The sequence below is a fragment of the Orycteropus afer genome, unplaced genomic scaffold, assembly GCF_000298275.1.
Source record: "Orycteropus afer afer isolate SDZICR_OR568_19922 unplaced genomic scaffold, OryAfe1.0 scaffold00051, whole genome shotgun sequence".
Classification (NCBI taxonomy): domain Eukaryota; kingdom Metazoa; phylum Chordata; class Mammalia; order Tubulidentata; family Orycteropodidae; genus Orycteropus; species Orycteropus afer.
Window position 1 is genome coordinate 2,990,623 of NW_006921638.1, and position 15,443 is coordinate 3,006,065.

The 15,443-nt window shown below is 37.9% G+C and overlaps 1 protein-coding gene across 1 annotated transcript in view; it reads left to right on the plus strand.

The window, feature by feature from the left end:
* Positions 1 to 15,443, plus strand: part of NPAS3 (neuronal PAS domain protein 3) — a 1,311,878-nt gene that overhangs the window by 121,668 nt on the left and 1,174,767 nt on the right. The gene's annotated exons all lie outside the window — the stretch shown is intronic.

Genomic DNA, 15,443 nt, shown 5'->3' on the forward strand with positions numbered 1-15,443 from the left:
TTTTTTTTTTTATTTTTGAAATGGAAATAGTACTACCTACTTGCCTGGGACTTAACCACTACTTACCACTACTCTCTAAGTGGTAGCTATTGCCTATTTAGAATTTTCTGTGCTACACATTTTATACATGAGGAAACTGGGGCATAGAGAGGTTAAATAGCGTCAAATGAGCAGGAATTAATTTCATCATAATAGGCCAAGAAAATGAAATCTAAGAGCAATAAATGTTCATAAAATCTTGTGCTTTAGTTAAAAAATCATTTGTATAAAATTGGTCTAGAGGTTTGAGTTAACTATTAGATGAATATGATCCATTGTTGTGTCATGGCTGTGAATATGAAAAAAGAAAGGAAAAGAGAAGTCGTCCCACTACATTTGGATACTTTGACTCCATCTAGCATATTTTGTTTTTCTCCAACCATGTGTTAAGAGAGATGATTTGTTGGGGATAGACACCAAAGCACATGGGATTAACTAAAAGAACTATAGATAATGTTTGGAAAAGAAGAAACTTTGAAAAAAGCATGATTTCTCTCTTAAAATATTTAGAGGGGTCATAGGGATGGGAAACAATTTATTCTATAATGTTCCAGCTGCAGAATGGGTTCCAGAAGTGGAATATAGGGAAGGCCAGTTTTAATCTTTAGGTTTTTTGCTGACCTTCAGAACTACTCCTAAGTGGAATGACCTGCCTTCTAAGGTGGTAATCATCATCTTTTCCAAGTCCTTGGAGAGTTATCTCTTAGAGATACTGTGGAGAGAATTCCCAGAATGGATCGTGGTAGATGACCTTTCATTTCTCTTCCTAACCCAAGAATAACTCTGTGAGAGACAAAAACTTTCAACAGAATGCTGATGATGAATGTTACTGGTTTAGGTACCTAATCTCCTTTAACTTTACGAATGTAATTGATTTTTTGTGGAACATAAATAAGTTGCAGATATAAGAAATATATTTTTCATTTTGGAAAATGATGACTATTTCATTGTTATTGGAAAACCTGTAATTTCAGTTAGTAAAATTCAAAGCACTGAATGTATTATATTATAAGAAAAGCAATTTTCTCTTCACAATTAATTGTAAGACATTTCTTTCATTATTAAGAGAAATTGTCTGTGTTTAAAGAGCATTTATGTAGAGTTAAGAAGGTGACATTTCTTTGACGTTTGTGTGGACATAAAGGTAGCTTGTAGGGAAATCTAAGAACATAAGATATGCAAAGTTATAAAAAAATAACTTTCACATGAAAAGCTATTTGGTATATATCAGAATGTACTCTTAGACTTCATAAGGTTATTCATTATAGAACCTGGATTTCCTTTCTTTCTTTCTTTTTTTAATCTCTTAAGATTACTGGATGTAGTATCATCTTGCTCAGATTTATAACATTATGTTAGAATTTTTCTGAATAAAAATGAGTCTAATTTTAGTAGTGAAGTGTGCTTGATTCCTACTCTGTCCTCCCTACCCAGGTGTCAGGCCAGCCCAAGCTGTTTAGCACAATGAAAGTTCCCGTTTGACCATAACTGCACATCTCACTCTGCAGGCAATCAGCATTTTAATTAGTGATTTAAAGGAAAGTCATTGTCATCTAGTTGCTTTATCATAATAGCCAAATAATTTTCCATTGAATAAATAAATAATGCAAAGGAGAAACCTCCCCTCATAATACTGTCATTAAGGCTTCATTTTTTTTTTAACCCCCTCATTTGTATTTGTATTAACACACAGCCCATTTGAAAAGGAGTAATTACAATGGCTTTCTGACAGTAGTCTATGATTTTTCAAAACGGGATGGTTTCCTTTTCTGTCACCACTTTGCACTGCATGGCTTATTTTAAGGCTTAGGTAAAGGAAGCTCATGGTGGCTCGGGTGTCTCTTCAAAGGTGTGTGAAAGTGAATGATTGATTTGCTGTGTGCATCATTGGAACTAGGTAACTTGCATTATGACTCTGATGTACTGTGTAATCGATGCAAGTCCTTTCATGGCATTCTGAGATTGAAATCAATATTCATTTGGAGTGCAACAACTGTAATAAACTACATTCCTTTTGTAAGTAGTGGTCTAAGGCTTTGTAAAGGATCAGTTAGGAGTGACAGATTAACATTTTGGTCGGGCTGGGGACTATGTGAATAGATATGAACAATGTCTTTAAAACCACTCTGTTTAAGATAGCTGGTTTCACTTTAAATAAATTAACGTTTTTATTTCACTGTATAGAAACTTCTTTTGCTTTTTTTCCATATGAATCCCTCTTCTGTCCAATTAAAGCCTGGGCCCAATGGGAAGGAATAATAAATTATTTTCATGAATAAGTTATTTTTCATGAATAACACCGCAGATGTTATTTTTATACCTTGTTAGATTTTTTAAATTGTCTTATCTGTAGTGTTAATAACTTTCAAAGTATTGCTGATTGGCAGTTGGATTTATATTCTTGGATATGCCTTGACAATATCTAGCAAAGAGCAAAACTTGAAATATCAAAGAGATGCATTTTGAAAAATAAATCAATATGAATTAATTCTTAAACTCAAATAACGTATTTGTCACCACAAGTATAGCTATGTGAGAATTGATACAGTTCATAGGACAATAGTGCTAATTCTGTGGTCAGATAGATGCAAGTTCAAAGCCTGTCCCCATTGCTTACAAGCTGTATGACCTGGGGCAAGAGTGGTTTTATGGAATAGCCTTAATATTTACACAAGGAGCTCTGGTGGCATAGTGCCTAAGGCATTTGACTGTTAACCAGAAGGCTGGTATTTCAAACTCACCCGCCACTCCTCGGAAGGAAGGTTGGGCAATCTACTTCCGTAGTGATATTGCCTCGGAAACTCAAGTAGGGGTCCCTGTGAGTCGGATCCGACTTGACGGCAGTGTGTTTGGTTTTTGGTTTGGTTTAATATTTACATGTTTTACACTTGTAAAGTCCATTCCATTAAACCACTTACCAATGTAGGTATCATCATCTCTAGTACACTGGTAAGGAAGCTGAATGGAGACTCTCAAAGGTTTTATAATAGGCTCAAAGTCATAGAAGGCTGGATTGAAATTGAAATCCATGTCTGTCAATCTCCCAAACCCATACTTTTCCACCTCAGTCACAAGGTGGTCTCTGTTCTATAACCTTCTGCTTGTCTACCATGTTTTTAAGCATATCATAGGAACTGTATATTTGGCATTTAATAGGTGTATTAACATTAGCTTAAAAATAAAAGTTAAAAACTTTCTAATGCCTACCTGAAAAAATATAGATTCAGATTATGAGTCAGTATGAAGTAGCCTGAAGAATACATTTAAGCATGTGGTTTGAAAGATGGAACCAAAGTATATAAAATCCCCTCACTGCTTTCAAGTCAGATCTGACTCATAGGACCTCTCCTTGAGTTTCTGAGGCAGTATCACTATGGAAGTAGATTGCCCAATCTTCCTTCCAAGGAGTGACTGGTGGATTTGAACCACCAGACTTCTGGTTTGCAGTTACCTGCCTTAGGCACTGTGCCACCTGTTCTGGTTACCTAGTGCTGCTCTGACAAGAAATATACCACAAATGGGATGGCCTTAACAAACCGGAGTTTATTCTTATAATTTGGAGGCTTTAAATCCAAGTTCAAAGTGCCAGGTCTAGGGCCTGGGTGAAAGCCCCTCAACCTTGGAGTTCAGCTCTGCCTCCTGCTCCCAGCCCACTGGCTTTTCTTCACTCAGACAGCTGCTGGCTGCTGAGGCTGAGAAGCCCCAAGGTTGACAAGTAAAAAAGGCACAGTCCTGATATTACCAAACTACATGGCAGGCCATTAACTTAAGTCCATTGTAAGTCCCAGGGTTGGCAGAGCATAGCAGGCTGCTGAGCAATGACACGGCTACATGAAGGGTCCAAGCGTGCCATATGCCTGAGACCATTCTCAAAACTTTTCCTTATATGCAGGAAGCAGACCATATACCCAAAGGCAGCTACTCAGCTGCTCATACTAGATTCCACCATGGAGTTGATTACCAGTCTCATCATGGGGAATACTACATCTAGCTGCCCAGCTACTCAACCAAGCCTAGCCAAGTTGTCAACAAACATAACCACCACACCACCAGAGCTCCCAAAGTTTATAAAATAGGGTTTTGATAAGCCTAAATATCATCCTATAAGAAATTTTCATTGAAGTTGTTGGAAGTTACACATTTTCATAGATTTAAAAAAATGTTACTATTGTACAAAGAAATCCCATATAATTGTTTAATTAGTGCACATCTATAAATTTTTCAATGCATTGCTTCCCCTAGTTAATTATTAATTTTAAATGTATAAAGAATATATTTGATTTGCCATTATTAATACTCATCAACATGAACTTATTATGATAGTGATTTTATTTACCAGTGTCATGCTCAGAATCTTTTGTTTTGTGGTTGATTTGCAGTGAGTTACAATGTTTTAGTCAAAGTTGAGATAAATGATTTTGCCTTTCTGAGTGCTGACAGAAACCACTGCCTTTAGCTTTTTAATCCCAAAATTAAGGAGTTTTTTAAAAAGAAGCAATTCTATCCAAGTACTGCCCTCAAAAGAAAGAAGAGGCCATATTAAAATCCTTCTCAGCCCTGTCTTTTGGGTTGTTGCCATCAAATATGGCTACCCGTTAAGATCACATTTCATATCACTGACACAGTTCGTTTGACAAGAAGCAATTTGAAGGCTTTCAGAAAGAAATCTGTCTGTGGTAGTTTTTGTGTGATATAAATATTACAAGGTCAAATTCATTTTTTTCCGGTGAGACAAAATGTTAACCTTGCACTTGGATTCAAAGCTGACCCATGACATCACTTTTGCAATGAATATTTCTTTTCATTGGAAGGTGTGACCTAATCTCCATATTTCTTCTATGTATCTTATTTCCTAATTTGACTTTGAGTCAGAATCACCTTTTTTCATACATGTGTTGATGCTTTCCACTGCTGGAAATAGATCTGTAGGCTGTTAACAATTATCTGCATTCCTAATACATTCTAAAAATGCATTATAAAGGTGGATTGATTCTGTAGTTTTATAATAACTTGAATGTGGCATTGGTGAAATGGCTGTGGAAGAGTATTCAGTGTATAACCTTTTCCCATCAGGTATTTAAATTCCTCCATAGTTTTGGGGTTTTAGGGAAACATTTCTTTTTCTGTTTTTATTATATAGTCATAGAGAGCTTTTATTTTGAATATTTTTTTTTTGTGTTTATTGACAATATTTATATTAGCGTTGGGAGCTTAGATTTGATTATTTATTTTGCATATGTTTATAGAATAAACAACAATCTGTCATGTGTTGTTTTTAGGTGCTGACGAGTTGGTTTCAACTCATAGTGATGCTGTCTATGTATGGCAGAATGAAACACTGCCTGATCCTTCACCATCCTCACAATCCTTTCTATGCTTGAACCCATTGTTACAGCTACTTTGTCAATTCATCTTGTTGAGGTTCTCCCTCCCCCTTTTTTTTTTTTTTTTGCTGACCCTTGTAGCCCTTGCCCAAGAACTGGTCCCTCCTGATACCATGACCAAAGAATAAAAGAGGTCTGGCCATTCTTGCTTCTAAGGAGCATTCTATTATGGCTGTACTACTTCCAGGACAGATTAGTTCGTTCTTCTAGCAGTCCATGGTATATTCAGTATTCTTCACCAACACCTTAATTCAAATGATCAGTTGTTCTGCAGTCTTCCTTATTCATTGTCTAGCTCTCACATCCTCATGAGACTGTTGAAAGTACCATGGCTTGGGTCAGGTACACCTAAGTCTTCAAAGTAACATCTTTGCTCATTAACACTTTAAAGAGATCTTTTGCAGGAGATTTGCCCAATAGAGTGCTTCATTTGATTTCTTGACTGTTGCTTCCATGGGCATTGATTATGGATCTAAGTAAAATGAAATCCTTTACACCTTCAATCTTTTCTCCATGATAAAATGATGTGGCTTATTGGTCCAGTTGTGAGGATTTTTGTTTTCTTTATGTTGAAGTGTAATCTATTCCAGGCTGTAGTCTTTGATCTTTATTGGTAAATGCTTCAAGTCTTCCTCACTTTCATCAATCAAGATAGTGTCATCTGTATATGGCAGGTTGTTAATGAGTTTTCCTCCTATTGTGATGCTGCATTCTTCATATGGTTCACTTCTCAGATTATATATGCTCAGCATACAGACTGAATAAGTATGATGAAAGGATCTAGCCTTGATGCACACCTTTCCTGATTTTAAACCATGCGCTATCCCTTTGTTCTGTTCAAACAACAGTCTTTTGGTCTATGTACAATTAAGTGTTCTGGGATTCCCTTTCTTCTCAGTGTTACCCATAGTTTGATATCATCCATGCAGTGAAATGTCTTTGCATAGTTAATGAAATGCAAGTAAACATCTTTCTGATATTCTTTGCTTTCAGTCAGGATCTACCATACATAACCATGTCTTTATTATCCAGCAGGTTTCAGCCTGTGTCTTAGTTTTCTTGTGCTGCCGTAACAAAATATCACAAAGTTGGTGGCTTTAAAGAACGGACATTTATTTTCTCACAGGTCTGGAGTCTGAGAGTTTTATTTGGGATCTTTTCCATGTGGTTTCATTCTGTGCACCTCTCTCCTGGCTTCTGGGTGACTGCCGGCAATCCCTGGTGTTCAGTGCTGCTTATTGATGTATCTGCCTCCCTTATCACATGGTTTTCCCTCTTGTGTTTCTGTCTGGTTTCCCGTTTTATAAGATATCGCTCATAAAGGATTAGGTTTAGGACCCATGTACTTTAGTATGGCCTTGCCTATTTCCAAACAAAGTCGTACTTACAGGTACAGTGGTTAAGATTTCATAACTTTTTGTGGGACAGCAACAAACATTCAACAAACAAAAAAATCAACAAACATGTATTGAACATTTACTATATGTTAGACACTAAAGCACAGGTGCAGAGATGAATAAGACAGTGGTTTTTCTCTCAGATGGTCACAGTATAGACACATTACAGGAAAAACAGGGACTTTAATATTCTTTTGGTAGCGTATCAACTATGTTAGTATATTTTCTGGATAGGACAATATAGTAATACATATTTAAATATATTTAAAGTCATACGTGGCTACCTTGTTGGTCACCACAGAGCTGTAGAATAAAATACATTTCATTCATTGAAAATCTTGTTCTTGAATACTATGGGGGTTGTAGGGAAATGCCATATGTTTTGGTTCTCTAGTGCTGCTGTAACAGAAATACTGCAAGTGGATGGCTTTAACAAACTGGAATTTATTCTCTTAAGTTTAGGATGCTGTAAGTCTGAGTTCAAAGTGCCAGCTCTAAGGGCTGGGTGAAGGCCCCTTGACCTCGGATTTTAGCTCTGCCTCTTGCTCCCAGCCCACTGACACTGGAGGCTTCTCTTAGGCAGCTGCTGCCTGCTGAGGCTGACAACCCCAGGTTGACGAGTAAAATGGCACAGACCAAAGATTATCAAACAACGTGGCAGACTACTAGTTTAAGTCCAGAAACAGTCCCAAGATCGGTAGACAGCATAGCAGGCCACTCACTGATGACTTGGCCAGGTGCAGGATCCACATATACCAAGAAGCTCAAGACCTTTCTCAAAGCATCTTATATGCTGGAAGCAGATCACATCCCTAAGGCAGCTATTCAGCTGCTCACAACAGATTGTACCATGGACTCGGTTATGCATCTCATCATGGGGAGTAACTACATCAATCCACTCAGGCACTCAAAACTAGGCCCAGCCAAGTTGATGCATAACCTTAATGACCACAGTATATAGTGTTAAATGGAAAAAAAATAAAAAATAAAAACTAGTTATAAAACAATATTCACAATTTTTATCTAAGTAAAAGTACACACACACAAATACCAATCCAAACCCACTGCCATAGAGTTGATTGATTCCAATTCATAGTGACCCTTTAGGATAGAATATAACTGCCTCATATTGTTTCCAAATCTGTAAATCTTTATGAAAGCAGAGTGTCTTATCTTTTTTCTGTGGAACAAATGGTAGATGTAAACTGCTTACCTTTTGGTTTGCAGCCAATGCTTTAATGACTACACCACCAGAGTTTCACACATGCACATAGAATATACAAATATGCCACAAATGTTCACATGGGTTAACTCTGAATGTTGCCATTAAAGATGATTTTTATTTTGGTTATACTTATCTGTAGTTTTCAAAATCTTGATGATGAACATGAATTACTTGTGTAATTAGAAAACATTGAACATGAAGAAAATTAGTGCTTTTCCTATTATGGTACACAATACTCTTATGCTTTTTATTGTCAATTTAGGTGAAGTTTTACAGAGCAGATTTGTTTTCTGTTCAACAGTTCATATACATTTTGTTTTGTGAAACTGATTACAATCCCCACGATGTAACATTTCTCTTCCACTTCCTCCTTGTGGTTACCATTTCCCTGTATCTTTCTTACCTGTGCATTCCTGCCTCCCTAGCTTTCTCCTTAAGCAAGGGCTGCCCTTCTGATCTCCCATGGTATTTCACTTTCTAACTTTTTAAGAAGTGCCATACTGTTTTCCACAGTACTTGTAGTTTTTATAGTCCCACTGGAAGTGTATGAAAGTTCCAATGTCTCAACACTGTTGCCAGCATTTATTTTCTGTGTTGATGAACATTGCCATTATTGCTGGGGTGAGACGATACCTCAATGTTAGTTTTGATTTGCATCTCTCTGATGGCTAATGATTTGTGAGCATTTCTTCCTGTGTTTTTTGGCTGCCTGAATATCTTCTTTGGTTTGGTGAAGTGTCAGTTCATGTCCTATGCTCGTTTTTTTGAATTAGGTGGTTTTTCTTTTTGATATTGAGGTGCTAAAGTTTTCTATAAATTTTAGAGATAAGTCCCTTGTCAGATATGTTGCCAAATACCACCCCCACCCCCCCAATTTGTAGGTTTTCTTTTTACTCTTTTGGAAGTCTTTTGATATGCATAAGAATTTAATTTTCAGAAGATCCCGGTCATCTAGTTTATCTTCTGCTGTTTGTGCATTTTAGGTTATGGTTACTAGTCTATTTATGCCATAAATTAGGGCCCATAAGTTTGCCCTTAATTTATATTTGATGAACTTTATAGTTTTGGATTTTACATTTAGGTCTTTGATCCACCTTGAGTTTGTTTTTATGTATGGTGTATAGTATGGATCTTTCATTTTTCTGCAAATGGATATCCAGTTTTGCCAGCACCATTTGTTAAAGAGACTGTCTCTTCCCCATTGAACAGGTTTCAGCCCTTTGTCAAAGATCAGCTGACCATAGGTGGGTGGATCTATTTCTGGGTTCTCAGTTCTGTTCCACTGGTCTTTCTGTCTATCATTGTACCAATATCAGGCTGTTTAGACTACTGTGGCTGTGTAGCAAGTTTTGAGATTGGGAAGTGTAAACCTCCTACTTTGTTTTTCTTCTTCAGCAGTGTTTTTCTTATTTGAGGTCTCTTTCCTAGTGCCTAAGGCAATTTGACGAGGAGTTCTGGTAGCGTAGTGCCTAAGGTACTTGATTGCTAACCAGAAGGCTGGTGGTTCAAACCCACCAGACTCCTCAGAAGGAAGGTTGGGAAATCTATTTCCATAGTGCTACCGCCATGGAAACCCAAGGAGGGGTCACTGTGAGTCGAGTCCGACTCGACGGCACATAACAACAACAAGGCATTTGACTGCTAAACAGAAGCCTAGTGGTTCACACCCACCAGTCACTCCTCAGAAGGAAGATGGGGCAATCGACTTACGTATTGATACCACCTCGGAAACCCGAGGAGGGGTCAGATCCGACTCAATGGAAGTGGGTTTGGTTTGGTTTTGGTTTTTCCTTTCTGTATAAAATTAATATTTTTTTTCCATGTCCTTTAAAAATATATATGGAATCTTGATTGAAATTGCATTTAATCTGTAGATAGCTTTGTGTTGTATTTACATTTTCACAATATTCAGTCTTCCCATCCATGAGCATGTCATGTTCTTCATTTATGTAGGTCTCATACAGTTTCTTGTAGTAGTGTTTTGTAGTTTTCTTTCTGTAGGTCTTTTGTGTCCCTGGTAACATTTATTCCTAAGTATTTATCTGTTTTGTAGCTATTATAAATTATATTGTTTCCTTATTTCTTTTGCAGAGATCTCTTTGTTGATGTAGACTAATTCAACTGATATTTGCATGTTGATCTTGTATCCTGCCACTTTGCTGAATCTACCAATTACTTCAAGTAGTTTTCTTACTGAGTCTCTTGGTTTTTCTGTGTATAGAATCATGTCATCTGCAAATAGAGATAGTTTTACTTCTTTGCCAATTTAGATGTATTTTATATCTCTTTCTTGCCTCATTTTCCTGACCAGGACTTCTAATACAATGTTGAATAGAAAGTCATGATAGAGGACATCTGTGTCTGCTTCCCATTCACAAGTGGAATGCTTTGTTTCTTGTCATTGAGAAAAACGTTGACTATTGGTTTTGCATAAATACCTTTTATTATTTTGAAGAATTTCCTTTTCATTCCTATTTTCCTGAGAGATTTTTTTTTTTTTTAAATTGTGATTTGGGTGAAGATTTACAGAACAAATTCACTTTCCATACAGCAGTTCACATACACTTTGTCTCATGACATTGACCACAGTTTGCCGCAATGCAACAGCTCCCCTCCCACTTCCTCCCCATAGTTATACCTCTTCCCAGTGTCCATCCCTCCATGCACTCCTGCCCCCTGAGCTGTCTCCCTGTGCATAAGCAGCCCTTCTTTCTCCCATTTTTGTTCTCTGCAAAGAGTATATCTACCTGAGGTAAATGTTCAACTCATATGCCTGTCTTTCGTTCGGCTGGAAACCACAAGTGTGTGTTCAATTCCAGACCTGAAGGGCAGCTAGGGGCCATAGTCTCAGTGGTTCCACCAGGCTCTATTGGACCAGCAAACCTGGTCCCCCGCTTTTTTCTTTTTTCTCTCCAAATGATTTTGAGTTTTGTTCCACATTGTTCTCCCTCTCTATCAAGGATCTCCTAGATAGATCCCCCTCCAAGTGGATGACAGTGGTATCCAGGCATCATCTAGTTCTTCTGGTCTCATAGTTGTATAGGCTACAGATCAGATGGTGTTCCAGTCGCTCGGACTAATTGTTTCCATGAATTTTGGTTTTCTTCATTCTTCTTTGCTCTAGATGAGGAGAGACCCATCGTTGCATCTAGATGGCAGCTTGCTTGCTGAGAGTTTTTTAAAATCAGGAATGCATGTTAGATTTTATCAAATGCCTTTTCTATATTAATTGATATGAGCATGTGGTCCTTTTCCTTTGTTTTATTTATGTGATGGATTATGTTGATTGTTTTTCTGATGTTGAACCATCCTTGCATATCTGGTATGAATTCTACTTGTTCATAGTGTATTATTTCTTTCACACAGTGTTGGATACTATTAGCTAGGATTTTGTTGGACATTTTTGTGGCTATTCATGATGAATATTGTCTTTTCCTTTTCCTTTTTTGTAGTGTCTCTGCCTGGTTTTGGTATCAGCGTTATGCTTGCTTCATAGAATGAATTTAGGAGTATTACATCCTTTTCTGTGTTCTGGAACAGTTCTGGATAGTTGTCATTTTTTCTCTGAACATTTGATAGAATTCTCCAGTGAAGCCATTTGAGCCAGGGCTTTTTGTTGTAGGGAAGTTTTTTATGAGCTGCTCAGTTTCTTTTTTTGTTTTAGGTCTGTTCAAATTTTCTACCTCAGTTTGTGTTAAATTAGGTAGGTTGTATGTTTCTAGAAATGTCTCCATTTTTTCTGGGTTTTGAAATTTGTTGGAGTATAGTTCTTCATAGGAAGGATGGTTGGGCAATCTGCTTCCGTAGTGACACTGCCTTGGAAACCCAAGGAGGTGTTGCTATAAGTTGGGTCCAACCGAACGGCCCATAACAACAACAACAACATAGTTCTTCAAAGTATTCTCTTATTATCCTTTTTATTTCATTTTGCTCTGTTGTGTTGTCACCTATTTCATTTATCATTTGTGTTATTTGCATCTTCTCTTTCTTTTCCTTAGTTAAATTTACCAGTGGTTTGTGAATTTCATTAATCATTTAGAAGAACCAGCTTCTAGTCTTGCTGATTTTTTCTGTTTTATTTCTGCTATGATCTTTATTATTTCCTTTCTTCTAGAGGCTGTAGGCTTCTTTTGTTTGCTCCTTCTCTAATTGTAGTGTTAGGGTTAAGTTATTGATTTTGCTTCTTTCTTATTTTATGTTGTGTGCATTGATTGCTATAAATTGACATCTGTGTGCTGCTTTCCCTGGGTCACAAATATTTTGGTATGTTGTGTTCTCATTCTCATTTATTCCTAGGATTTTTTAAAAAACAATTTATTTCTCTGTTACCCAGTGGTTATTGAGCAGTGTGTTCTTCAGTTTCCATGTATTTGATTTTCTTTCTTCTCTGGTCACCTTATTGATTTCTGATTTCATAGTCTTATGATCTGAGAAGATGTTTTGTAGCATTTAGATTTCTTAAATTTATTGAGGTTTGTTTTGTGGCCTACCTTATAGTGTGTTCTGGAGAATGGTCCACATGCACCATATTGCATTTTGGTGGGTAGAGTATTCCCCACCAGTTGGGAAAGCAAAGCCAGAAAGGATGACAGAACAGAGCAGCAGGCAGGGATCCAGGTAAGGGGAGGGACCCAGGTCCCACTCCCACCAGGCAGGAAAGCGGGGGAAAGTGGAGCCAGAGGGGATGATAGAGCAGAGCAGCAGCCAGGTATCCAGATAAAGGGAGGGACCCAGGCCCCACCCCCAACAGGCAGGAAAGAGGGGGAAAGCGAAGCTGGAGGGGATGACAGAGCAGAGCAGCAGCCAGGGATCCAGGTAAGGGAAGGGATCCAGGCCCCACCCCCACCAGGCAGGAAAGCAGAAGGAAAACAAAGCCAGAGGGGACAACAGAGCAGAGCAGTGTCAGGGATCCAGGTAAGGGGAAGGTGGAGAGGTTTCGAACAGCTAAGGGAGACAAACTTGTCTGTCAGTTTGTTGTACTGTTGTGGCTTGCAAGTTGCTGTGAGGCTTAAGGCTGTGCCACCAGTGTTTCAAGTGCCAGCAGGGTTGCACATGGTACACAGGTTTCAATACATCTTACATATTGAGACAGACTATGAAGAAGGAAGAGGCCATCTGCTTCAGAAAGAATTGGCCAGGGAAAACCTTATGAATAGCAGAGAAACACTGTCTGATACATTACTATGCAACTTTATTAATAGCCCAGAAACATTATCTGATACAGTACACAAGGTCAAACACCTTAGGTCAGGAGGCTTTCAAAATATGATTAGGAAAGAGCTGTATCATCAGAGTAGGACCTACCTTAATGATATGGATAAAGTAAAGCTTACAGACCTCCATTTGCTGACATGGCATGGCTCAAATTGAGGAGAAACAGCTGCGAATAATCATTAAAAATTGGAACATGGAAATTATGAAGTGCCGATCTAGGAAAATCAGAAGTTGTCAAAAATAAAATGGAATGCGTAAAGGTTGATATCCTAGATATTAGTGAGCTGAAATGGATTGGTTTTGGCCATTTTGAATCAGACAACCATATGATCTACTATGCCGGGAATGACAATTTGAAGAGGAATGACATGGCATTCGTCATCATAAAGGATGTTTCAAGGTCTGTCCTGAAGTACAGTGCTGTCAGTGGTAGGATAATATCCATATGCCCACAGGGAATACCAGTTAATACTATTATTCAAAATTATGCACCAACCACTAAAGCCAAATATGAGGAAATTGAAGATTTTTTATCAACTTCTGCAGTCTGAAATTGACCGAACGTGCAATCAAGATGTGTTAATTATCACTGGTGACTGTAATGCAAAAGATGGAAACAAAGAAGAATCGCCGGTATTGGAAAATTTGGCCTTGGTGACAGAAATAACACTGGAGATCGCATGATAGAATTTTGCAAGACCAGCGACTTATTACTGATTGCAAATACATGTTTTCAACAACACAAACCATGGCTAAACACATTGACTTTGCCAGATGGAATACACAGGAATCAGATTGACTAAATCTTTGGCAGGAGGCGATGGAAAAGCTCAATATCTTCAGTCAAAACCAGGCTAGGAGCTGATTGTGGTACAGACCATCAACTGCTCATATGCAAGTTCAACTTGAAGTTGAAGACAATTAAAACAAGTCCATGAGTGCCAAAATATGATCTTGAATATCCGTCCTGAATTTAGAGACCATCTAAAGAATAGATTTGATGCATTGAACATCAGTGACCAAAACCAGAAGAATTGTGGGATGACATCAAGAACAGCATCCATGAAGAAAGCAGGAGGTCATTAAAACGACAAGAAAAGAAGAAAAGACCAAAATATATGTCTGAAGAGACTCTGAAACTTGCCCTTGAGTGGAGAGCCCCTAAAGCAAATGGAAGAAATGACAAGATAAAAGAGCTGAACAGAATATTTCAAAGACCAGCTCGAGCAGACAAAGCCAATTACTATAATGAAATGTGCAAAGACCTGGAGTTAGAAAACCAAAAGGGAAAACATGCTTGGCATTTCGCAAGCTGAAGGAACTGAGGGAAAAATTTAAGCCTCGAGTTGTGGTAGTGAAAGATTCTATGGGCAAAATAGTGAATGATGCAGGAAGCATCAGAGGAAGATGGAAGGAATACACAGAGTCATTGTACCAAAAAGAACTGGTCTGTATTCTTCCATTTCAGGAAGAGGCCTATGATTAAGAACCAATCAAATGAATGGAAAAGTTGAAATGATACTGAAGGAGTTGGCGAAGAACAAGGCTCCAGGAATTGACAGAATACCCATTGAGATGTTTCGACAAATGGAAACCCCACTGGAGGCACTCAGTCAGTTATGCTTAGAGATTTGGAAGACAGCTACCTGGCCAACGGTCTAGAAGATATCCGAATTTATACCCATTCCAAAGAAAGGTGATCCCACAGAATGTGGAAATTATTTAACAATATCATTAATATCACATGCAAATAAAATCTTACTGAAGATAATTCAAAAATGGTTGCAGCAGTAAATTGACAGAGAACTTCCTGAGGTGCAGGCTGGATTCAGAAGAGGATGTGGAATGTGGGATATCAATGCTGATGCCAGATGGATCTTGGCTCAAAGCAAAGAATACCAGAAAGATGTTTACTTGTGTTTTATTGACTATGCAAAAGCATTTGATTGTGTGGACCATAACAAATTGTGGATAACATTGAAAAGAATGGAAATTCCAAAACACTTAATTGTACTCATGAGGAAACTGTACATAGACCAGGAGGCTATAATTTGAACAGAACAGGGGGATACTGCATGGTTTAAAATCAAGAAGGGAGTGCATCAGAGTTGTATCCTTTCACCATACTTACTCAGTCTATATGCTGAGCAAATAACCTGAGAAGCTGGAGTACATGAAGAGGAA